Here is a 12880-nt window from a genome sequence, read left to right on the forward strand (position 1 = left end):
CAGAAAAAACTGTAGAAAGAATCAAAAGGACAAGAAACTGGTTCTTTGAAAGGATTAATAAAATTGACAAACCATTGGCAAACCTAAAGAAAAGAGGGAGAAGACACAAATAACTCACATTAGAAACCACACGGGCGATGTCACGATAGAACCAAACAAAATCAAAAGGATATTATAGAACACTATGAAGAGTTGTACTCCAACAAATTTGAAAACTTAGAGGAGATGGGTACATTTTTTGAAAAAGACGACCTACCTAAACTTACAGAGAGTGAAGTAGAAAACCTGAACAGATCCATAACAAAAGAAGAAATTGATCAGGTCATCAAAAATCTCCCAACCAAAATAAGTCCGGAGCCAGATGGCTTCACTGGTGAGTTCTACCAAACATTCAGGGAAGAGCTGTCACCAATTCTACTCAAATTATTCCGGAATATAGAGGAGGACGGAAAGCTTCCTAATACTTTTTTTTTTTTTTTTTTTTGCCAGAGATAGCTGTCCTTTAATAGAGTGACACAAGAGAGCAGGGTCGTCAATCAGTCACAGGGCCTGACAGCCGCCACCAGATGGCAGTTTTTACGGTAACTGTATGTTCAGGAGATGGGCACAGATGAAGAAGAGCTGGACATCCAGCCACACAGTCCCAGTGAGCTCTCTGTTGCCTCCCTGCCAGCAGCTGGGATAGACTGGGTGGGGCATGGAGCGAAGAGCCCACGGAGCAGCACAGCAGGTGACTCATGTGAGGCTGTCAATGAGGGAATCACGCATGCTGGTGGCAATGGTGCTGGGCTGCGCTTCATTCAGTTTGAAGACACTCTCCACCACAGACAGCTCCATGCTGGTAGTGTCCAGGCCACAGAAGAAGGCACACCAGTCGTTTACCACCATCCCTGCGGCGATCACCTCGCTGCCTCGGTTCACAGTGCCCGCCACAAGGGGTACCTGAAGGAGAGAGGACAGCTCATCCTGATCGTCAATTGAAGTCTTGGGATGCACCAGCCCTCCCTGATTGCTGAAGACAGAGTAACTTCCTACTAGCACCTGGTTCGCCACAGTCTGTCTGAAGACTTCCACCTTGAGCACATCAGCAAGGATTTCTTCCGTCTCCCTGTCCAGGTCTGGGTGGACCAAGGCCACATAGTCATTGCAGGTGGTGACATTGCCCAGGGCTGAGAGTCGTTCCTCCACCCGACGGATCTGCACTGAATCTGGGAGGGAGTTGCAAATGTGTTGCAGTTCCTGGTCAGTAGTGTTGTTGGGTACCAGGAGACCATGTCTGTTCCCCACACACATGTGCCCGATGATCCGACAGCCCGCGATGGACGCGTGTACCACAGGGATGGTATTGGCGAGCTCACCCTCGAACACACTGTAGAAGTTCTCCGATCCCCCGATGGCCACCAGGCAGTAGGTGTTGGTGAGCTTAGCAAAGCAGCCGATGTCACAGTTGTTCTCGAAAGACGCTCGGACCGCCATGAGACCTGGGAGCAAACAACCTAAGCAGCCACAAGTTCTACACCCAGCAACAAGCCCTTGCCCTTCCCTAAGTAAACTCTTTCCAGCCTTCCTAATACTTTTTATGAAGTAAACATAACCCTCATACCAAAACCAGGGAAGGATATCACTAACAAAGGGTAGCTGTGATATGGAATGGAATTGGTGCCACTTAACAATAACATGGATATAAAGGTTCTGATTTTTAAAGAAATACTTAATTTGAAATATAGATTTGTTTGCAAGATATAGTCCAGATACATACCATACAAGAGGCAAACTTTTAGGGGAGAAATAGTAATTATGCTGGTGGTAGTATTGCTGTAGAATGGATTTCGACCCTTTGCAACTCCCTTAGTTCAGTGTAAAACTGTTCTGTAGGGTTTTCAAGGCTGTGAGCTTTTGCAAACCTATCACCTCCAAGTTGCCTCTGGTGTGTTCAAAAAGAGCCTTTTGGCAAATAGTTGAGTACACATTTATGCCACCTAGAGACTCCATGATAATTATAGGTGCTAAGAAAAAATTCCATGCAGAATAGACAGCATTTTAGTTAAAGAAACTTTGTATGCATGTCTATCATAGAACTGAATAATAGAACTCGTGGTCTAATTTACAAATACTTCAGTTAATCAGTTGTGTAACTTCCTTAGAATCTGTAGTGAAATTTAAATGTAATAATGTAAATAGAGCCCTTATATTGATATTTATCAGATAATATCTGATATAAGAGAAGCATAAGATGGAAGCTTAAAAACAACAGAAAGTTTCAACTGTTCATCATTGAGTGTTTGGATAGCAATTTCCTATGTTTTAAATACTTTTCTATGAAATAAATGTGTGCTAATTGTCATTAACTGTGCAGATACTAAAGAGATATAAGATGTAGATACTAAACAGAAATGCAGCCAGACTGTTCCTTAGAAGCCAGGATGATGAAACTTAGTTTCTAGTTCTTTGGCCATGTTGTAAAGAAGGATCAGTGCCTGAAGAAGGACATCATGCTTGGAAAAGTGGAAGGTCAGCAAAAAAAGAGGAAGACTCCCAAGAAAATGGATTGATATAGTGACAACAACAACTAGCTCAAACACAAAGAAAATTGTGAGGATGGTTTAGGAACCGGACGTACAGTAACCATATAAATGGAGAAAATGATGTAGTTTTGGCTAGGGGCTTACCTATAAAGTCTTAAATGGCTGTCTCTTAGTTTGGATCAATCTTGACAGAGTATAATTTCATTTTTAAGAAGGGTGTGGTGCTGTAGGATAAACATCTAACTGAAAGGTCAGTACCAACTCTGGACTGAAAGGTCAATTTGAACCACATGTCGCTCTGAGTTAGAACAACAATGATGTTAATAGCTAGGAGTGTTTCTGTTTCCTGGTTTCCTGTATGTCCCATTATCACCCTAAATGATTAATGTTCCACAGAAAAGAGTAATTGTATGGCTGGGAAAATGTGTTATTTTTATAATGGTGGGGAGAAAATGCATTTAAATTAAGGACTATTCAGACTGGTACTTTGAATACATTAGCTTTTACTACATATTATTGCTTGAATAATTCTTTCTTTTCTGCTTAATGGTAAAATAAATGGTAAAGGATCATTTCACCCTCTCTTCATTACCTGTTTTAAACCTGGTATGGCACTGTGGGTTAATGTGCTTGGACTGCAAAGTCAGTTTGAACCACAAGGTCGGTGGTTCAAGTTCACCGGTCAGTCGTCGAAAACCCTATACAGGGTCACCATGGGTTGGAACTGACTAGACAGAACTTAACAACAATAAAACAACCTTCTTCACTTTTCATTTCTGAATAACCCACCATCACTTTTGACCAAAAAACAAAGAAAGGGAAGCCATATTTGGCTATCATGGTCCCAGGAGGGAGTTGTTAGTTATCACAACTTCTTTTCTTTTTATTCCACATCTAGTTATTTACAATTTCTATTGAAATCAGTGAGATTACTTTATTTCAGGGTCTCCCCTAAGACAAAAAGCCTGGTAACCATAGCAGCCTTGCCATCCAATCTCTTGAATCCACAATAAAATGCTGCTCAATGCTTAGCACAGTCTCCCAAGGCAAACATTGCTGTGATGAGTGACAAACTGAAACAATAGGAGCTGCTCCTGTTGCCATGGAAATGGGCCTTTTCCGTCTGAGCAGTTCCATCCCAGGATTCACATTCTAAAGCTTTGCAAAGGTATGCTGGTTTTAACTCCCCTACTGGTTAGCACTCACCAGCCAGGCTAACACTGCTGAGAAGACTGACACAGAAAAACAATGGAGGCAAACCCTCATTGCCATAGTAACACAGGTTTCCAGTTTTTTTTGCCTGCATAGAAAGTTTAAAGGGTTGTGTAGTAGATGTCTGCAGTAGCAAAACCATATGACAGTGAACAGGAAGAAATGTGGTAACTCGATTTAAACTTAATTGCTTACCTTTGGTATACGTATCAATGGGAGATATGATTCTTCAACATACATGTTCTATATAACTTCAGTGCATCACAAGTTAGGTCATAAAATACTTGAAGCAAATAAGCTCTGTCTTCCTGCAAAGAAATTTGTACAAAAATCAAAGAAGTTCTCTGAAAAATAAATATAAAGCACTGAGTTTTTATACACTATTGTTTTTGGAAGCCTTCTGAACTACTTAGGATAAATGTTTCCGTAGAAAAGGCAAGCATATCTGTGACCAGCTATACATCCTAAAGCATATTTTTAGAAATATATAATCAAATATTAAGGAGCTCTGGTAGTGTAGTGGTTACAAATCAGGCTCCTAACCTCAAGGTAGGCAATTCGAAATTACCAGCTCTTCTGTGGGAGAAAGATGAGGTTTTCTGCTCCTGTAAAGATTTGCAGCGTCGGAAATCCTTTGCAGGGTCACTATGAGTCAGAACTGACTTCATGGTACTTAACAACAACAACAATCAAATATTGGACTTGAAAAGTTATTTCATAATAACTTCTTGTTGTTGTTCACTGTCTTTGAAGTGGTTTTAACTCATAATGACTCTATATAAGGCTCCCAAAGAGCAGGTGGTGGGTTATACCACCCATATGCAGAGTCATGCCAGAACCTCTGGTATGAGTTGTTTTGTTAAGTGCTGTTGAGTCAGTTCCAACCCATAGTGACCCAGTATAGGCTTTCTGAGGAGTGGCTGGTGAGCTTGAACAACTGACCTTGCAGTTCAGAAGGACTTTGCTGTCCAGCACATTAATCAGCATCACTACACCAGGACTCCTAAAGCCTACAGCACCCAGTATTGCCATCTAGGTACTAAACAGGCCCAACCCTGCTTAGCTTCCAAGGTCAGATGAGATTGGGCACATTCAGGGTGGTATGGCTGTTGGGAGTCTGATATTCTTCTTAAAAACAACAACAACAAACTAAATAAAAAAAAATAGGTTAACTCAAACCCCAATCTATCAGGTAGCAACCAAGCACATTGGCCAAGCACATTGACCACTACACAACCATGGTTTCTTTTTTCAATACCTTATTTATAATGGATTATCTTAAGACTGGTCAATCAGGATTTGAGGTATGTATTATAATTATCTCTATTCATTGGGTATTTGAGTGCTCTTCATAAGGTTATGCAGTTAATGATGGAGAGCCGAACTTTGGACTCAGCATGATTCCATATCCTCCATTTTCAAACATGTATCACCTTTGTTTAATCTGCACAAGTTGAACAAGTACAGTATATTTGATAATTCAACTCAAAGTGTAACTTGGCCACAGTAAATGAATGACCACATCTAGATTCCAAATTTTGTACTGTGGTAAGCTTTGTAGACCGGAACATGAAGCAGATCACATTTTCACATAGATCTAATATTCTGATTGGACATGGAGTATCTAATCAAACAATATGTGTGGAGTTAGTTGGAGCTATAAGTTATCACATTATCTGATGACATGTTAGACAGACAGATAGGAGAATCATAGAGCTCCAAAATGATGTGGAAATTATTGAAAATATGATCTAAGTCCTGTGCTTGTGCCAAAGGTAAAGTATACGATGGTTACAGGAAGCCCAAATTGTACACAAAGCTTTTACAAGACTATGTTGTAATCAATGTGTGCCATTGAGAGTAGGTTGTTGTTGTTAAGTGCCATTGAGTTGGTTCAGACCTGAAGTGGCACAGTATAAGGTTTCTGAGGAGCAGCTGGTGAACTTGAACTGGCAACTTTATGGTTCACACCGACTTTGCAGTCCAGCACATTAACCCACAGTACCATGCCAGGTAGGTTACATTTTATTCATATGAATGAAACATTTTATAAGCAGTAGCAAAGGGATTATAAATGGTGAATTTTAATGACAGTTCTACATTTACTGTGTAACATTTGGCAAGTCATCCAATCTCTAAACATTAACTTAGTTCTTCATAAAATGGTAATATTAAAACTTAATCTATAAAGTTGGTTCGTTGTTGCTGTTACATGTCATTGAGTTGGTTCTGACTCATTGAGATCCTGAATAGGTATTTCAAGGCATGGCTGGTGGATTTGAACAACTGACCTTGTAGTTAGTAAGGTGCTTATTCTACAGCATCACACCAGGATTCTAATAAAGTTGGTAGAAAAATAAAACAAAAATCTAAATACGCAAGCATCTAATAACATGACTATCCTGTAATAAGACCCCATAATTAGGTTGTTGGAGGTGGTGTGCACTGTGGATTAATGCACTGGACTGCAAAATTGGTGTGAACTGCAAGGTTGGCGGTTCAAGCTCACCAGCCACTCCTTGGAAACCCTATACAAAGTTGCTATGGGTCAGAACTGATTCGATGGCATTTAACAACAACTATTATGTTGCTGGAAGTTGGTGTCAGTCAGCTCTGAATCAGGACTGACTTATAGTAGGAGAAATGAAGATGGCCAGGCTCTGGGAGGTTTCCACAGTGGTTGCTTTGCCTCAGTCTATACTTACAGCTGTTGGGTCCGTTTATTTTGCCTCCTTTTTCTTAGGCCTCTGCTTTACTACACAGCATGCTATTTTCCATTGTTTGATCTTTCTCGATGATATGTTTAAAGTAAGCAAGACAAAATCTGGCCATCCTCCCTTTATGGAGCAACACTCTAATTTGGTCAGATAGCAGTTAGAGGACAAGTGAGAATGAGTCTTTTGTCCCCTTTTCAAAAAGAGAGAAAAACAAAAGAAGCAACTTCCTTTAACATCCCAAGCAGATAACCATGATTTAAATGAAAAAGTCTAAGGACTACTGTCTTTGAACTCAACTTTAGAGTTATAGTTTATCAAAAATAAAAATAAAATGTTTTTGCCTCTTAAATAAGGTTACAGGTTGCCGTTACAAAAAGTATGAAAGGTTTTTTGAAAGGGTAATGGTTAACTCCTTTGATTTTCTGTTCCTGTTGTTAAGTGCCATTGTGTCAGATCTAATCCATAGCAACTTTGTATAAGGTTTTCAAAGAGTGACTGCTGAGATTGAACCACTGACCTCATGACTCAAACCAACTTTGCAGTCCAGTGCATTCACCCTCAGCTGCACACCAGGGCTTCAGTATTAGCAGAACTGGTTGCAGCTGATACGGTGCCTATAGTCTGTAGATTTTATTTTTCAACACACACTGACAATGACATCTCCTCCTCTCTTTTTCTGGTACTACACAGGATCATTCTCTTGCAAGTTGCAAAAAAAGCCCCAAAGCAAACACCATTGAATGAGTAGAGTGACTCATGTGGAAATGAGATTTGACATTAATAAGGCATCTTTGAAGGAAAGGCTATGTGGAATGGGAAATACAGAAAAGTAGCAATTACTGGTATTAATAAAATCATCAAACTGTAAGCTAGCAATTGGAGTTGGTTTAAAGACAGGAGGAGAGACAATTAAAAACATTTTTCTTAATTTACCTCTAAATTGTTGTTGTTGTTGTTAGGTGCCATCGAGTCCGTACCGACCCATAGCGACCTTATGCACAGCAGAATGAAACACTGCCCTATCCTGGGCCAACCTCACTACTGTTGCCACACTTGAGTCCATCGATGCTGCCACTTGGCAAATTGTGGAATAATTCGTAAAATATTTCTCCACGTGATCTTAATCCTTGTCTCTTTTTCCTCAACCTTTTCACTTGCTATTTTCCTGAGAATACTCTGGCCTCTTTGCTGTTGTTGTTGTTAGGTACCATTGTCAGCTTTGATTCATAGTGACCCGATGCAGAGCAGAATGAACATCACCCAGTCTAGCATCTTCCTCAGTTATTACTGTTTGATCTCATTGTTGAAGCCACTGTGTCAGTACATATCCTTGAGGCTCCTCCCCCTCCCCCCTCCATCCTCTATTTACCAAGCACCATGTTTGTTCACAGGGACCTGTTGTCTGATTACATCTTCAAAGTAGAGAAGACAGAGTCTCACCGTTCTCCCTTCTAAGGAGCATTCTGGCTTTACTTCTTCCAGAAGAGTTGTGTTTATTCTTTTGGCAATCTGATATTCTTCACCAATACCATAATCCAAAGGCATTAATTCTTTCTTTGGCATTTCTTATTCATTGTACAGCTTTTGAATGCATATGTTGTTAAGTACTGTCAAGTTGATTCCGACCCATAGCGACTCTACATAGGGTTTCCGAGGAGCAGATGATGAGCTTGAACTGCCGACCCTGCAGTTCAACTGGTTTTGTAGTCTGGTGCATTAACCCACAGCTACACACCAGGACTCCATGCATATAAGGTGATTGAAAATATTATGTCTTGGTCAGACACACCTTAGTCCTCAAAGTGACATATTTGCTTTTAAACAAACACATTAAAGTAAATTTGTGCACGAGATTTGCCTACTTGTTAGTCTTCAAAAATACTCAGCATTTCCTGCCTTTATCCCTTTAATGTGTGCTTTCATCGTCAATAGTGCTAACTATCCTAATAAAAAAACAGTGCTATCATTTTATTTTTCCTTTTATGCCAGTATGAAAAGGAAGCTTCTTCTTTTTTTTTTTTTTCAATGAAATATTACTGGTGTTGCTGTTGTTAAGTGACACTAAATAGGTTGACTCACAGCGAGCCTGTATAGAGTTTCCAAGGAATGACTGGTGACTGGTGACCTTCAACAGCTGACCTTTCAGTTCAAACTGACTTTGTAGTCCAACACCTTAACCCACGGCACCACACAAGTTACCACCCATTTAGTTGTGATCTTTCTCCACCTTTCTTCAAACCCCTGCAATCATTCATTGTATAAGCCAAGCTGCAAAGCATGAAGGAGAGTTGAGAGAAGAAGAGGGAGAAAGCCAGAGAGAAATATAAGAAAAGCATGACCGCCCCTATGTTTACCATCCCAAACCATTGTATTTAATTTCACTATTTAAGATATGTACATTTTTATTGTGCTACAGTAGATGTTCAAACAAAGAAACTGTGAATTTTGTGATTGTTCCGGATGTGGGCTGCCTTGGACTCTAGGCTCTTTTATCTGTCAGGTAAGATGCCTTTGGGCTTTGGCATTTTTCAAAGCTCTCTGAAAATATTTCATTCTGAAACAAAATATATTGACCTCAAAATACAGAAAGAAAACTGGAAAATTGAAAAGGGTAGACACAAAAATCATTACAGAACACCCTGAAGTTTTTTAATTGTAAGTTTGAGTTTTTCTAAACCTTTTCACAATTGAAAATAATTTGTGTAATATGTTTTCTCTATTTCCAATTATTCCTTAGTGTGTGTGATCCAAGAAATCAAAGAAAAAAGAGAAATGTAATCATTCACTTCTAGCCACATTGCATTAAATGCAGATAATGAAACCCTCCTTTAAAAAATTGTTAATTATGGTGAAAATACAGACAGCAGCATTTCCCATCTCAGCTAACTTCACTTGCACAATTCAATGGTATGTTGTTCAGCCTTTACTGTTACCTGGTCCTGAATTTTCCCATCACCTAGAACAGAAGCTTAATGTCCCCTAAGCCCCAAACCCTGTTTTCTTTTATTTTTATTTCATGAAATAGCTAGTATGGACATTCAGTACTTTATACTATATATGATATATACTTCAGAGTAAAGATTCAAGACATTGTAAGACATTCTTGGTTTTCCTCATTGAAAAATAATTACAGGCCCTCTACAGCTGCTTTCACAAGAATGTTTAGGAGTAAATTTGACTATAGTTGATTTTCATCTCCCTTGTTAATTTAGAATTGATTTTGCGAGAGGTGAACACACATAGTAGTTTTTATGATACTATTAGTTCTCCCATTATTTCTGTGTGATTTGTTCTGACATTGTATCTGACACTCATATGCCAGTTTGTCATACTGTGGTGGCTTGTATGTTGCTGTGATGCCGGAAGCTAGGCTACCAATATTTAAATACAAGCAGCCATCCATAGTAGACTGTATTCAGCTGATCTTCAAGAATGAGACAACATAGGAGGGAGAGGTAGGCTGTTTAGTAGGTTAGCCACAGAAAACCCATGAATAGCCGAGGCGCACTGTCTCATAGAAAACCAGAAGATACACTCCTCAGTTTGGAAGGCATCCACAATATGACTGGGCAACAGCAACCTTCTCAAAGTAGAAAGGACCTTAATGATGTGGATGTAGTAGAACTTTCCGAACCTTCAGTTGCTGATGTGGCACAATGCAAAATGAGAAGGAACAGCTGCAGACATCCATTAATTATCAGAACATGCAGTGTCCAAAGTATGAATCTATAAAATGGGAAGTTTTCAAAACCGAATTGAAACACATAGATTGATGTTGTTGTTGTTAAGTGCCGTCGAGTCGGTTCCGACCCATAGCGACCCTGTACAGGGTTTCCAAGGGTATAAATCTTTATGGGAGTAGAAAGCCTCATCTTTCTCCTGCGGAGCGGCTGGTAGTTTCGAACCGCTGACCTTAAGGTTCGCAGCCCGATTCGTAACCAGTACGCTACCAGAGCTCCTTACATGTGAGCTAAAATGGACTGGTATCGGCCATTTTGAATCAGACAGTCTTAAGGCTTAATATGATGAGAACAGCAAATTAAAGCAGAAAACTATCACATTCCTCATCAGAAAGAATATTTCTAGATTCATGTTGAAGTACAATGAGGTTTGTGATAGGATAATATCTACATGTCTACAAAGAAAACGAGTTATTATTTTGTTAAATGTAGTTGAGTCAATTCAGAGTCATAGGTACCCTGTATAAGGTTTCTGATAAGCAGCTGGTGGGTTTGAACTGCTGACCTTGTGGTTAGCAGTTCATTGCTTATCCTAGAGTGCCACGCAAGGAATACCAGTGAATACCACTATAATTCATGTTTATGCATCAACCACTAAGTCAATGAATGATGGAACTGAGGAATTCTACCAACTTCTTCAGTCTGAAATTGATCACACATGCAATCAAGATGCCCTGGTAATTACTGGTGTTTGGAATGTAAGCATTGGAACCAAAAAGGAGGAAGGGACTATAGTTGGAAAATGTTACCCTGGTGATACAAAATACTGCAAGAGATTTTATGATAGAGTTCTGGAAGACCAAGGTCCCATTCATTGCAAATACCTTTTTACAGCACATAAAAGGTTACTATATACTTGGACTTTATCAGAGGCAGATTGTGGAACAGACTATCAACTGTTCAAATGCAAGTTCAGGCTGAACCTGAAGAAAATTAAAACAACTTCACTATTGCCAAAATATGACACTGAATATATCCCACTTGAATTTAGAGGCCATCTCAAGGACAGATTTGATTCTGTAGATGCTAATGACTGAAGACTGGAAGTGTGGTGGGATGCCATCAAGAACATCATGGATGAAGAAAGCAAAAAGTCATTAAAAGCACAGGAAAAGAAAGAGATGACCACAGTGGGTGTCAGAAGAGACTTTGAAACTTGCTTTTGATTATAGAGAAGCTAGGACTGCTGGTGTGGTGCTGTAGGATAAGCACTGGACTACTAATCACAAGGTGGGTGATTGCAGCCTACCAGCTGTTCCTCGGGAAACCTCTAAAGGGTTGCTATGAGTCAAAACTGACTCACTGCCACTTAACAACAAAAAACAACTTGTAGAAGCTAAAGCAACAGGAAGAACTGAGGAAATAGAAATGCCAAACCAGATTTTCCCAGGGCAGCTCCAGAGATAAAGTCAGATACCCCAATGCAAAGATCTGCTATTTGAAAACCCAAAGTGAAGAACACCCTCAGCATTTTTCAAGCTGAGACAAGTGAATTAAAAATTCAAGCCTTAACTTGAAATATTGGAGGATTCTTTGGGTAAAATATTGAATGATGCAGAAAACCTCCAAGGAAGCTGGAAGGATTTAGAATCACTGTACTAAAGAGAAATGATCGCTGTTCAGTTATTTCAACAGGTAGCATATGATGAAGAACAGATAGAACTAAAGGAAGAAGTCCAAGCTACAATGATGACATTAGTGAAAAACAAGGCTCTAGAAACGGACAGAATACAAATGGAAATGTTGCAATAAATTTATATAGCACAGGAGGCACTCACTCATCTATGTTAAGAAATTTGAAGGATAATTACTTGGCCAACTGATTTAATGAAATCCATATATGTAGCTGTTCCAGAGAAAGGTCTGCCAACAGAATGCAGAAATCATCAAATGATATCATTAATATCATGTGCAGTTAAAATTTTGATGAAGATAATTAAAGAATGAATACAGAGAGCTAACAGACATTGAAGCTGGATTTAGAAGAGGATGTATAATGAAGAATGTCATTACTGACCTCATATAGATCTTAGTTGAAAGAAGAGAAAACTAGAAAAATGTATACTGTGGTTTATTGACTATGCATAGGTATCCAACTGTGTGGATCATAACACACTATGGATAGCATTATGAAGAATGAATATTCCAGAACACTTAATTGTACTCATGAGGAATCTGTGTCCACATATCAAGAGGCAGTCATTATAACAGAACAAAGGGATACAGAATGATTAAAATCAGGAAAGGTGTGTCAGGGTTGTATCCTTTTACTATATTTATTCAATTTGCATGCATAACAAATAATCTGAGAAGCTGGATTTTATGAAGAAGAATTTGGTATCAGGATAGGAGGAAGAGTCATCAAAAAATAGCATTAAGCTAATGACACAACCTTCCTTGCTGAAAGTGAAGAGGACATGAAATATTGATGAGGATAAAAGATTGTAGCCTTCAGTATGGATTGTGGTTCAGTATAAGGAAAATGACACTTTCCATAATTGGACCAATAAATGACATCACGATAAATGGAGAAAAGACTGAAGTCAACAAAGACTTCAATTTGCTTGAATTGACAATCAATGCTCATGGAAACAGCAGTCAAGATATCAAGTGATATATTGCATTAGTTAAATCTCTCAAGACTAAGGTGTGCTAAACCCAAGCTATGGTAGAGTCAATGGCCACA

At 39.2% G+C, this 12880-nt stretch overlaps 1 pseudogene; it reads right to left on the minus strand.

Moving 5' to 3' along the window:
- Positions 1–735: 735 nt before the first annotated feature.
- LOC102828333 lies at positions 736–1476 on the minus strand (annotated as a pseudogene).
- Positions 1477–12880: the final 11404 nt, after the last annotated feature.

Source organism: Chrysochloris asiatica, unplaced genomic scaffold (assembly GCF_000296735.1).
Source record: "Chrysochloris asiatica unplaced genomic scaffold, ChrAsi1.0 scaffold00151, whole genome shotgun sequence".
Taxonomy (NCBI): domain Eukaryota; kingdom Metazoa; phylum Chordata; class Mammalia; order Afrosoricida; family Chrysochloridae; genus Chrysochloris; species Chrysochloris asiatica.